At 31.3% G+C, this 13,730-nt stretch overlaps 1 protein-coding gene across 10 annotated transcripts in view; it reads right to left on the bottom strand.

Moving 5' to 3' along the window:
* The window catches only part of LOC114129273 (protein grainyhead-like), a 100,354-nt gene that overhangs the window by 48,054 nt on the left and 38,570 nt on the right, over positions 1-13,730 (bottom strand). The window contains exon 1 of one of the 10 annotated variants that reach the window (XM_050204642.1): positions 5,337-6,404. The exons of the other annotated variants lie outside the window; for them this stretch is intronic. The gene's annotated coding sequence lies outside the window, so the exon portion shown is untranslated. Of the gene's footprint in view, positions 1-5,336; positions 6,405-13,730 lie in introns of those variants that run through there. 10 annotated transcript variants of the gene reach the window in all.

Genomic DNA, 13,730 nt, shown 5'->3' with positions numbered 1-13,730 from the left:
TTATTTTATAAGTAATTTATATATATATACCTACCTACACAGCATACACATAGATTATAAGTAGGTACACACGAACACCGTGCAATGTATTATTATACCAATGTACGATATTATACACAATTACCTATACATAATTTGAATGTATACGCACGAAAGTTATAAAAATGTTATTTTACGACAACGATTTTTTTCTCTAAACTATACAGCTCATATAATAAATAAATAAAAAATAAATACTTAAACGGTATCCAATAAAGGTGATTATTTTTAAGGAGTACCTATATATTATTATTATTACCTACAAGCGCACATGTCCTACTTTTAATGTAAAGTAAAAAAAACTACAACAAATAAAAATTAATCGTTTCAATGAAAATATTGACCGACCCAAAAACGTTAATATAGTTTTAAATTATTCTTTATATCTGCTGTAGGTAGATACGTTTTATTATGCGAACTAGCAATTAAAGTCGATTTCGGCCAATAATATAATATTATAAATTACCTACGGTATTATTTATTGCTTTTCAGGCAATTATTCAGAAAAGTGCGAGCTCGTGTGTGTTTGATTCAATATTTACACAAATTCGCCATCACGCGCGTCATATACCTATATTATTATAAATACTATTGGGTTCAAATCGTAAATCAACGCCATGCGATACCGTTATTGCAATAATATGCGCAGCGATAATATAATTTAATATGCCTTCAGCTTTAAAACCAAAGATTTCATCGGGGACGCCGACTTTCAATGAAAAATGATTTCAAGGATAATAGTACGCTAGGATTTTTGTATCACTGGGAGATTTCGATAGATCGGCGCATAAGTGTGTGTGATAAATCACAGAAAGAAATCAATAATCAATTCAAGTGACTGTATAATGACGACGGTGCACACAATCGTAATATATGACGGTAAATTAGTAAATAACTAATTATACATTTATTTATTAATACGAATGCGCACGATGACAATCTAATATAATATATTACGTATTCTCAAGATAATATTTTTGCAATTCACCGATACGGGAATATAATCTTATTCGAGTTGAAAAAAAACATTACGACACTGTAGCTACGTTTTATGTTTATTGTATAAGTAGGACTTTATCGTATAAACATCGAATCGTAAATACATAAAACATAATATTAATAAAAAGAAGAAAAAATGGCTCTCAATTTGCGATTCAATTCCTACATTGTATAGTCTATGCAGTATGGACTGGCGTGTTTCAAACGCAATCGTGAATGATACAATTTCACAAACAATAATTACAGAAATATTAATAAATATACGGTTTAATGCGTATACTGCATACAGCCAGATGCGCATATTGGGTTGCCTAACCAATGGTTCCTCGAAAATTATTATGGTATTAAAATTATTTCTTAATTACATATATTTATTATTTAAAATGAACGTGTTCTATATTTTGTGAGAATAATCAGTCATACAAACGGGTAAACGAGAGGAGTCACGGGGAGAATAATAATTAAAACGAAGAAAATTCGTGCGACACCGCAATAATTTTTGTGAAATTACTTATACATCGGGAAAAAATGTATTAATTATTATCTCTACATAATTTAGGTATATTTTCTATTAATTTATACATGATAGATAATTTTATCAGATGCGATGTAACCCTTATTTTCTAGTGCGCCTAAACAAACAACGAGAGTCAATCTTATATCACTACAACAATTGACATGAAAAAAATAAACTATGAAATATAAAATAACTTTAAGGCTACTAATAATATTTATATTTATATTATATCGACGTATACACCTATTAAAATAAATATCGTATGTGCTTCAAACGAATTATACACTATAAATATATACTGTACAAACGAGTAGAAATTATGATTTGAACGGTGCCATATTGTATATTATAATATAGACTTATTACATATTATACAGATATTACGGTTTTTATTCAAGGGAAAATATACGGAGTGATTGAAAGGAGCAAAGTGGAGAAAAAATGCGGTATTGATCTCTCTCTAAATATATTGAATATTAAGCGAGCAACATACTATATAATATTATATACATAATGATAATAAAAATAATAATGATATCCATCCGTCGTCAGCGGAAATTTATTTTCTTTAGACTTAACGTGTGCCTAGTACATACTATATGTACGTAATATTATATAGGTAGGTTGGTACGTTTCTTCCTATATATTATGTTACATTATTATATACCTTATGATTGATAGACGCATGTCGATCGTCGGATCGGAAAGCATTCATTAATAAAGAGCACTAAGTACTTTTTTCTTCTTCCCTCCCGTTGATTAATGGTCGAAAGTATAATATATATATACGTATATTATAATGGCATATAGCGTACGCGATGAGATGTATGTTTCTAACGATCGTCTGCACGGTCAAGAGTAAGACGAACGACAATGAACATTTTATTTTTTTACTAGTCTCGCATCATTATTCTGATGCTTTCAAAATAATAAATATATATGTTTTAATTAAAAAAAAAATCGAATACGATAAATGTTTTTTAACATAGATTTAAAATAATATAGAAAGACAAGAAGACCTATTTTTTTTTTCACTCAAATTACATAGAAAACGGGAAATTTAGATTATTATTTATCACTTATCTCTTACACATACACCATACACCTCGCGCGTATTACCATACGTGAATATAATAAATATTTTTCGAGAAACATAAAATTGTAAACATCGGATCAAAAACATAAATCATGAAATAAAATAAATACAAAATATGTGAAATCACTACACGCATTAAGCACTTGGAACCCACATAATATTATTATGTATACCTAAATCAGTTAAGACTTGTGTAGTAGCCCATAGCAATGAGATCATACTATATAATATTGTTATATATTATAAACTTTTAGTATTAGGTATTTGTAAAAACATTTTATTCTAGTATTGAATATAAATAGTATCTATATATACCTAATAAAATAAATATATAATAGGTATATATATATATATATATATGATGTAATTTTTTTTAATTTTTATATTAACACGTGCATACATTTGGGATTTCGTAACGATTTTATAATGATAAAAAAACGTTGAATATGTAATAAATTAATAAATATACGGTATTATAAAAATAGCCTACACGCATGATGGTGAATCATAATTAAAATAAACAAAAAAATATCGACCGAAACGCTAGTTACCGATAAGATATTACTTGTGTTTTATTAATACAACAATAATATATAATTAGTCACTGTGGTCCGGCTAAACCTTATGCATATTTATAGGTACCTATAATAGTAACGATACAACGCACATCAGCATTTGATTAATTAAAACTTTTTACTCGTTTATTTGAGGTCGAAAATATAAGCCTAATAATAAATCAGTATTAATTCGCGGCATGCATATCGGCTCTAGCACAATACCTGCATATCATAATATGTAATTAATAAATGCACGTGAATAGTACGCAATGTACAATATTTTGGATTGGCAAGCAACCTACATAATATTCTACACACGGTAGGGTCACGCGCGTCGGACAATATACGGACACGTAGATATAGTCGCCGTTTCTTCCCTTTGCGAGAACAACGTTTACGTATGTATATAATATTGGGGTAACGGACCCCGTACACATGAACATAATGCACGTAGCTATATAGGTATATAGTGAAAGAGAGTCCGCCTAGAGAGTATTTTCCCATGATATGTTCTTATGTCCTTGCAGCTAGCAACTACACACACGCACGTATACTATACAACGATGTCCCTGCGGCAGAAATCGCGGCTGGACAAAGGTCGGTCGGAGCTCCCCCTTTGGCCCTTTTGTGTCCGTGTCACACACTAGTACAGTACACACACACGTAGGATATATATATGCATATGAAATGTGTATTCGTGTGTGCGTGTACTTATGTATACGAAGGTGATGTACGCGTCTTCGCCACCACCACCGGCCGGCCATTCGCACGCTGCACACACACCCAACTAATTCCATTGTGCCATTTAATGTATATGATAATTCGCCGCGGACAACGGAGACACTGCCATGGTGTATTATAATAATAACGAGCAGACGGGCTGAGGTTTTTGTTTTAACGGCCAAAAATTAAATCGTATTCGTTGAGTAGCGAAAAGACCCCTTGCGCGCTTCTCTCTCTATAGGTATCCTAAGTCTCACCTGTATCGTAGTCTCGGACCTACAGTCCACGAATAAATTATTACGGTTCGCTTTTTTTTTTTTTTGAGCACGTTGAACTTAGATTTTAGATACACATATAAATTATATTGTAATTCTTTTCGTATTAAAAAAAAAAAAAATATTTCACGCTACATAATGAATGCCGATACGAACTTTTAATATATTTAGAATAACATCCAAAAATAACATAATTAATAAATAAAATAGGAATATGTTAATAGTTGACTGATTTCATTCAAAATGTGATGACGACTAATTAATATAAATTTATTTTATTTTAAAATGTAAATTTATGTATATTTATTTTAGTTTAGTTAATTTTTTAACCGCTCATTTAGACTTATACTTCTATTAGTTTCACCTTTATATTTTATGCACAACTAATTATCGATTTGCCCCATATGAATAAATTATAGATTGAATTTTTTCACATATTATACGATTTTGGGTAAATAATTATTATCTACGAGTGATATTATATTATTTTAATAATAGGTATTTAATTTTAGGTATACACTACGATAGTGTCATACCTTCGAGATAAATAATAATGATCGCGCGTGTACCTTGAGATGATAGAATAATGCCTAATAATCGTCATTTATTTTTTCCCAATGATTTTTGATTCACACAGAAGGCTCTCGTTTACATTAAGTGGCGGAAACTATATAAAGTAGGGAAATCTCTCGAGTATAACGTCATTTTACATAAAATCATAATTATAACCAACATTGTTGTACTAATTAAAAAATAGTACATAATTAAAATATAAATACACATATAAAATATGTTATTTTCTTTGATTCAAGGATAGGTTCAAACGATAAGAGAAAAAATATAATTTTAGAAAGAATAATAAAAATCTATACGGACTAAATTAAAATATAAACTTTGTATAGAACTCATAATTAAATAACGTGGGTTATATAAAAAGAACCGCAAATTTAATAAATATTTATCTAGTATGGTTTTGAAAATAATTGCGCAAATTATTTTTTACGATTGGGATATTTTGATATGAGAAAGAGGATCACGTTGTACTGAGAGATTTCCTCAAGACTAAGTAAAAAATGAAATGAAATGAAACTACCGAAAAGACCAAAAAAGTGCAAAAATTTAAAATTTACCTTTAGACAGAGATGGCGTATATAAACTGTGTGCTCGTACGTCTTTTAACTATACGATTCCTCCTCGAGGGAAAAATGTAGCACACAACAACTATTAAAAGTTCACGTGCACGAACCGCGTTTTTTAAACGGAACAAAAATTGTAACTGCACGAAAAAAACTTATATTATATAAATGTAATATTAAGTCGAATCGAAATACGTAATAAAAGTATAAAGCACGATCGACCGGAAATTTTCGTCGGACGCGAGAAAAATATAAATAATTTAAAAAAAATGTAACGAATTAAAAACGCACTGGTATCACGCGGCGTGTGCCCTGCGGGGCGGTGTATCGACGGCGGAAAATCCGTCGGCGGAAAAACGCACGCGTATTGTTGCGACTGGTCGGCGCTGTATGCAACGACTAACAACTACTGTGCGGCCGCGGCGTAGTCGCACTCGCGGGTGTCCCAGCAACAAGTGTGTGCGTGCGCCCGGCGCGGTGTCGGTCGGTCCCGCGCAAACTAAGACGGCGGCGGCGGCGGCGGAACGGAAAAAAATAATAATAATAATAATAATAATAGTATAAAAATCGAACACGAACACGTCGGCGGCCGACGGCGATCTGTGGTCGGTGGGTCGTCCGTATGTGCGCGCGTGTGTGTGTGTGTGTGCGGCGCGCTTGCGTGTTTGAGTTCGGAACAACGTCTCCGTCGTCGAAGGGTGGTGGTGGCGGTGCTTCTACTGCCGCTGCTGCTCTCGGTGGCGGTCGACCGATATTATTACTACTGACCGCGTGCGCGCGACGAAGACCGCTGCCGCCCTTGGGGCACGGTTGTTATTGTTATTATTATATATTTTTGTATCTTTTTTTTTTTTTTTACTCGGCAACGTTTTTTTAACACTTATTATTATAACTACTATATCATCAAATTACGTTTAAGTAGCGCACGCATTCGCCAGTCCCCCCTGCAGACTCTCCCGGTACCATTATACAAGTGCGTAATGCGTCGGCGCACGGCGGCGGCGGCGGCGAATATCGGTGAAAAACGCGCGCGCATAATCGATATTATATTATTAATTCGTTATCAATATACCGCCGTCCTCGTCGTCGCCGTTCGTTCGTTCGTTCGACTCCCCCACCACCGATCCCACCCCGCCAGACACCCACCAAGTAAAAATACGCACTCGGTCCGGCCCTTTCGCCCGCCCCGTGATTTGCTCTCGAGCGGCGTAAGGGTTGCGCGCGACGACGTGGAGGGGCACGCCGCGCATCGCTCCCGTTGGTCGCCAACTCCCTCCCCCAACCACTACGGGATCCCCACCTCCGACATAGACGTGACGGCAACACGTTATATTCACCACGTCCACCTCCCCACCATTGAACTACCGCGAGCTTACACACTTACGACAATGACGATGATAATAACGACGTTTTAAATATCCGCACCGAAAATCAGGTTCGGTTTTTTTATACGATTTTATTTTTTATCCGCTCACCCTACTTACAACTATACTACTTCTATAGCTACTACCAGCACACTATATTATGATGCTGTCACCGCTAAGTGATAGTTATCTTATGTATACGGTACTATATTCTACAGCGATACAGGTTCAAATAATAACTACAATATTGTATAGGTGATTTTCTGCGATTTTCCTGAGGAAATCAAAATTCATGATATCCTATAGGCTTTTATATAGGGATGTAACATGTTTTCTAAGAACCTAACAAACGAACAATACTTATATAGCGTTCTTATAATTTATTATAACAGCCAAATTTAAATAAAAATAAATATTATTTATCAAAAATCAGTTAATGCGGTTAAATGGATTGTTGCTCTGTGATTGTTCGTTTTTGAATTACAATAATAATAAAAAAAAAAAACAAAATTGAAATTGATTACTATAGTTAAGCGTAAAAATTCTTTAATCGATCAAATTGTCTACAAGAAACCAATTTTAAAGAGGTTGAGATTAGAATTAAACATTTTTTCTGCTCTAAATAAAAGAATTTGACGCAGAACAAACAAAAATACATAGTAAAACCAATAGGTATAAATATATTCATCGCTTCGAACAAAACATAAAATAGAGACGAGCATGTTTGATAAATAACCTCATCTAAAATGGTCGCTAACCCAAGTATTATTCATATATTACATTACATTATAATACGTAATAAATAATATTAATAATAATACTTCCGCCATTGCTTCTGGAAAAATATTCATATCACATTTATATTCACCGTAATTAAACCGAGTCAAATATATATTTAGATGCAATCTAATTCATACATATAATTATACCACTGAAGCGTTATTATCTTTTTAATAAGTGTATATTTATACCTATAATCTCATGTTAAATCATACTTGTATATGACTATCGGAATAACGTTTCTTTTGTGTTAGTAAAATTTTTTTGCAGCAATGTCTTTTAAAAAATAAACAGAAGAAACCACTGTCTAAATGTATAAAAAATAATTCAAAAATTATCACTAGGTAATGAAACTGTTAAATACGAAATTGTAAACAATTGATGTTGCATAGGCAAATTTGTAATATTATTATACGAATACAATACTTTTACCATATAGTAGGAATTGGCCTAAGCGTACTTAATTATAAAAATATATTAGGCACCTTAATAAGTTATTACAAATCTTTACGCATAAAATAAATTGCATAATCATATTGTATAATTTGTATACTATTTAGTTTTGTTCAATTTTCCAAATATTTATGTGTATATGTTACATACAAACCGGAATAATATAATTTTAAATTAAATTAAATTGTACAAGATATTATAATAATTGCCAACCAAACTTATTGCTTTGAAGGAAACTAAATAAAAAAAATAAATATTATTTGTGTCATAAAATAGTTGCAGCTATTATACAAGGAATATAATCTACAGACATCAGATGACATATTTTAACTAAATTAGTATTGGCTTCGAGACGGTTTTAGCATATAATACAGTTTAATGTAAAATATTCAGTGAATATATTATTTTAATACACTGGGAACAAACTGGATAATAATATAAATAACAGTAATAATAATAATGGACAGATGTCTCTTTCCAGAGTTTCATCCGCTGAAATCAGTCCTGACAGCTAAATGAAAAATTTAATGCATAAAAATGAATACGAAAAATATTGCTGTATATAATATTAGAGGTAGGTCTACAGAACTCGTCGAACAGAACTGCCGCTCGGACTCGGGTGCGGTAATGAAAACGATTTTGTTTTTTATTTTATTGCTTCCTAAACACACCAAACTTACAAACGTATCATATATATATATATACATATATACATATAGTATGTATGTAATTATGTTAATAAACGCGAATAACGCTTCCAAACAATATACACAGGGAGCAATGATCACGTCGGAAACGGTCGATTTTCTATAAAAAAAAAAACCACCGCTGTCTCTCAAGCCTATTATTATTATTAGTCATACTAAAAGAGTAGGTAATAGTATATTACATATATCTATATATAATATACCTGTGCACTTGCAAACGAAATATATACAAAATAATAACGGAACGAGCATGTCCGGAGAATTCTCATGGGCGCAAGACATATCGCCGTGTTATGGACTGCTACTATATAATATAAAATATAGACAATGGCCGGGGGATTATGTCTTGTAAATTCTATAGTTTCAACATTGTTTTAAACGGCACATCTGTTCAGCCCGGGCAGTAGCGGTTGTTATTGTTTTTACTTTTAAATAGCCCCTCTCTATCTCTCTCTTTCGCTCCCGTCTTCTAGGGTATAGACTATAGAGTATAGGCTAAATACGTATACGATTTTTTAAGCTGTTATTTCGTATACGATTGACGTGTACAAACACGCTGCAGATTACTTATTAAACTTAAAACAATATTGTTTTTGTTCTAGAATAAACCTAAATGTATCGTATATTCGTTAATTAGTAATTATTTAGTACAATTTGTTTGTGTGTAATACGGTAGTACACTGCGCAGCATATAATAATATATATTTATAGGCAGATAATATACGTTGTAATTATTATACGCAAGATGTATCCATGCACATCACAATTATACAGAGCATGATTTCTGAATTATCTAAACCCTTTTCTTTTCAATATCGGTAGTATGATTACAATTTAATCATAATAATATTTAAGTATAATATGCCAGCTCGAGCAGTTCGAAGCAGCCATTTAAATTGAAGTATCTACATATACACACTAAACAGGAATATCAAATTGGTTCTTTGAGAATAAGTATAATAATTATTTATTGATGCTTATTTATATTTCAAGATTACATTTTCAATTATTAAATGAAGAATATTATTAAACGCGCAATTTAAAACAAGAATAATTATTTTAATTCTGTTAACGTTGTTTTTTCGAAAATTAATTTTGTTATAATGTATAACGTTAACCTAACCTAACGTCTACACATGCATTATGGCCGGTTTTTTAAAAATTTAATCTAACCATTTTTATAAATTGTTTCGATTAATTTCAAAATTCTTAATACGAAACACTATAATTAATTAAGTTACTTTTGGGTACAGAAAATAAGTAAATAACATAATGGCTCAGCAAAAGATGTTTCGGATTAGGAACCGTCGGATAGTCGGAACGTACATACGATGAATCATGATGAACTACGCGCGTCATGATTGACTGAAACCGTGCATTAATAGTTGCCTGCCCAGGTACGCCTGATGAGCAGTCCAATACATAATATTTTATAATAATACGATTAAATAAATAAAATAATTAAACTACGAATGTAATCGGTACAAGAATAATCGTGGTAATCATATAATTTAGGTTTAACTATATTTAAAAATATAAACACAATAATAAAAATAACTAAATTTGAAAAATGTATGGTATATAGGCACGATAAAATGTATTTTACCTACGTATAAGTACATATAAGTACTTTATTTTTCAGCATTAGGTACACCGATATTTTCTCGATAATTATACGATTACCGAGTGTGATCATGTTGTAAAATACATGAACATTAAACAATGTTTTATAAACAAAAAAATATAAGAGAAGTATAAATAATAATAGTCTACGAAACGACTGCAGCAGTATTGTATATCGATGGCTGAACGACGACGGCGATGACGACGACGATGTACAAGATTGGTTTACATGAAAAAGCAATTACGTAAGATCGTACACGCGCTTTGGTACACGCATCGTCGTCGTAAAGTCGTTAATCATTTGTAAGTGTTTTTTTAGGTGGATATTCGTAATTTCCCAAAGATTTTTTATTTATTTTATTTTTGAATCCAATAATGCGATAGAAATTGCCCACGATAATTAATGTAAATCTCGACTCGTTATTTAAGTATATGTTATACTCAATAATATATTATATTATAATTTATAATATAGGTACTTCGTAATATACGCGCGGGTTTATCTTTCCATATTATATCCACACTAGTCGGCCACTGCGTCTTGCAATACATCATTATATTATATTATTATTATTATTATAGAGTATCGATAGGTATATTGTAATATTTATGTTATTATAAGAAAAAATAACGCATGCTATTTTTTTTTCATATGCGTATTAGGTGTAACGATATTATTTAAATGGCCGAAGGACTTCACATCATATGAAAACATTTTTATGCGTATAAATTATAATATCGCAGACTCAAACACACATAAATGTACACATTTTTATATTATATGATATTAATTATGATTCCGTGGAGAAGAAAAATATTCGAGAAACACTGGCAGCCTCGAACGGTAAATTTATTGGCGTTTTGTGTAAAATCTCAAGGTGCCAGATATTCTATATAATATGTACCAACGGGTATATTATTGTACCTTTATAAGATCATGTAAATAATATAATTTATATACATGGGTATCGCCGGTTACGCCATAGAAAATAAAGTATAGAAGCTAGAAGCTACACCCGCGGCTATTGCGCGACAATGAAGTTACTTTCTCGTTTGTTCGAGCAGTAAAAAAATTTAAGAAAAATCAAATAGCCGAAGTGAAAAGTCTTTTGCAAATATATATGCGATTAAATTTTACTTATTGATTATGATTATTTGTTGGTTTAATCTCTATATAATAATTAATATTACATGTTCAGTATGTGCATTCAATGGCCGCCACCGAAGCGAGTGCATTTATATGTTGGGCTTCGGGAATAAAAAACATCAGTGTAAAAAAAACAATAATCGAAAGATACTGAAGGTCAATCAACGAGAACACTATAATACCATTAACCTTTTGGTTAGTATATTTTATATGTTTTATACACATTAAGCTTATTTTTTAATGAACAAAAATACTTGATATATCGTTTATATAGTGTCGATGAGTATAAAATATAAAACCAAATACAAGACACTGATCAACTAGAACTTAGAAGATCACTATATACATGTATAGTAATTAATAATACGTGACATATAATACATTGAACATGAATATTATGTTTCAGTAAAATAGGTAAAATTAAGTGTCGTTCAGACGAAATGAGCTGCGATATAATTATTTTATAGGCCTAGACTAGAAGAATTTTCTTGTGAAACATTTGAAACAATATAATATTATATAAACAAGTGTACTCCGTCACGAACTAGTCTGACCGGATTCGGCGTGTATTTAGCTACCTACCGACAATAGTTATTATAATCGCCACCATGTGACGTTTCGCCGTCAACTGTCGAGTTTAGATGAGTTCGTCGTAAGTCATAACTCATGATATTATAATAACAATATCACCGCAATAATAACATTATTGTCCGCCCGGTTTTTACAACCGCTAGTAAAAAAATATCTTAATGATATTACGTGTAGGTTAATTCGATATTATAATATTATTATTATTCACTGTTATTGCATTGAAATACTATGTATAAAGATCAACAAACCCACTTCATCCATATTTCATATAGAATTGGACGATAACGTCAGATTGTAGTTATACGAGTATAGTACAACGTTTTCAGCAGGTCTTCTATTTTATAGTTTTATTAATTTATTATTTTAATGTTGGCTCTATTAAAAAATGGTTTATACATACTGGGCGCAAAGCAATTAAGTCATTTTAAAATAGGTACCTTCAGGCTCCGGGTTTAATTGTTTTCCCATGAAACCACCATACAGTTATTATACGGTGCGAGGTACGTGCTAGAATTATTTACGGTCGCGATTTTAATATTGTAATAAATAATAATATGTAATACATAAATATCCATTTTTGACCAGTACACACATTATTATGTACGTATTATAGAATAGACTTGTACGTCGCCATTTACTGGACTATGTCAACATCACAACATAGATTTTAATTTTTATGAATAGATTATTATTATAGTATAAATAATGAATAATGTATAATCATAATATTACGTATATGAATACATGATATGCGTGAAAACATCACAACAGTTCGATTCGATGAGATAGAAGTTTCAGTTAAAAATTGTAAAAGTGTGTAGTAGACAGTAGTATAAAAACTCATCGTATACACGATTTCACAAGATATATCTGTTACTTCGAAAAAGAGAAATAATAATAATAAGTACTTCCGTGTGTATCATCTTTAGCCCACTCGATACAGTGCATGAGTGTCTGTAGTATACAGCTAATAAATAATAATTATTATAATTGTGTGTCAATGATAAACGTTGTTTATGACGTCGACATCACAAGGAACATAATGATAATATTATATGGACCGATTAATGAAATTGTAAAAAAAGAAATTTAAAAACTCACTGCAAAATGTCATCGCACTAGTCAAAATAATATGAATGAATACATAATATTGTTTAGTATTAACTACGTACCTACTATATATATATATACAGTGATATCGCTGATATCAGAATAATTAAGGTACCTGGTAGGTTTAAAATAGCCTATATTCTTATGGTAGTATACGTTTTTTTAACAGTTTGACGTATGTTTTTCCCCGAATCACGTGTTAAATAATCATAATAATGAGCACAAATATGAAACACAATACATGCGTAGAAAAGAATAAATTACCGAAATAACGCCGCGCCGGATAGACTTTATTTAAGGATACTATACCAGGTGTAGATAATCAAAAAAATAAAATAATTTGCAAAGCCGTAGAATAAATCTCGCATGCATGTTTCTTGGCCGTTCGTATAATAATTGAACAAAAAGATTTACCTGAAACACACAAAAACAATAATTAGTATAATATTTAAAGAGAAACAACTAGGCTTAAATTTAATAGTAATGATACGTCAAGCAGTTACACTTTGTTATAGATATTAATTTACGATAACCCCTTTTTAAGTTCAACAATATTAGTATTATAACCTCATTTAGTTGTCATTTTTAATTAAAAATGTATAACTTACATCCC

This window comes from Aphis gossypii, chromosome 3 (assembly GCF_020184175.1).
Source record: "Aphis gossypii isolate Hap1 chromosome 3, ASM2018417v2, whole genome shotgun sequence".
NCBI lineage: Eukaryota > Metazoa > Arthropoda > Insecta > Hemiptera > Aphididae > Aphis > Aphis gossypii.
Note: the sequence above shows the minus strand (reverse complement) of the source record. Positions and strands in the feature narration are given on the sequence as shown.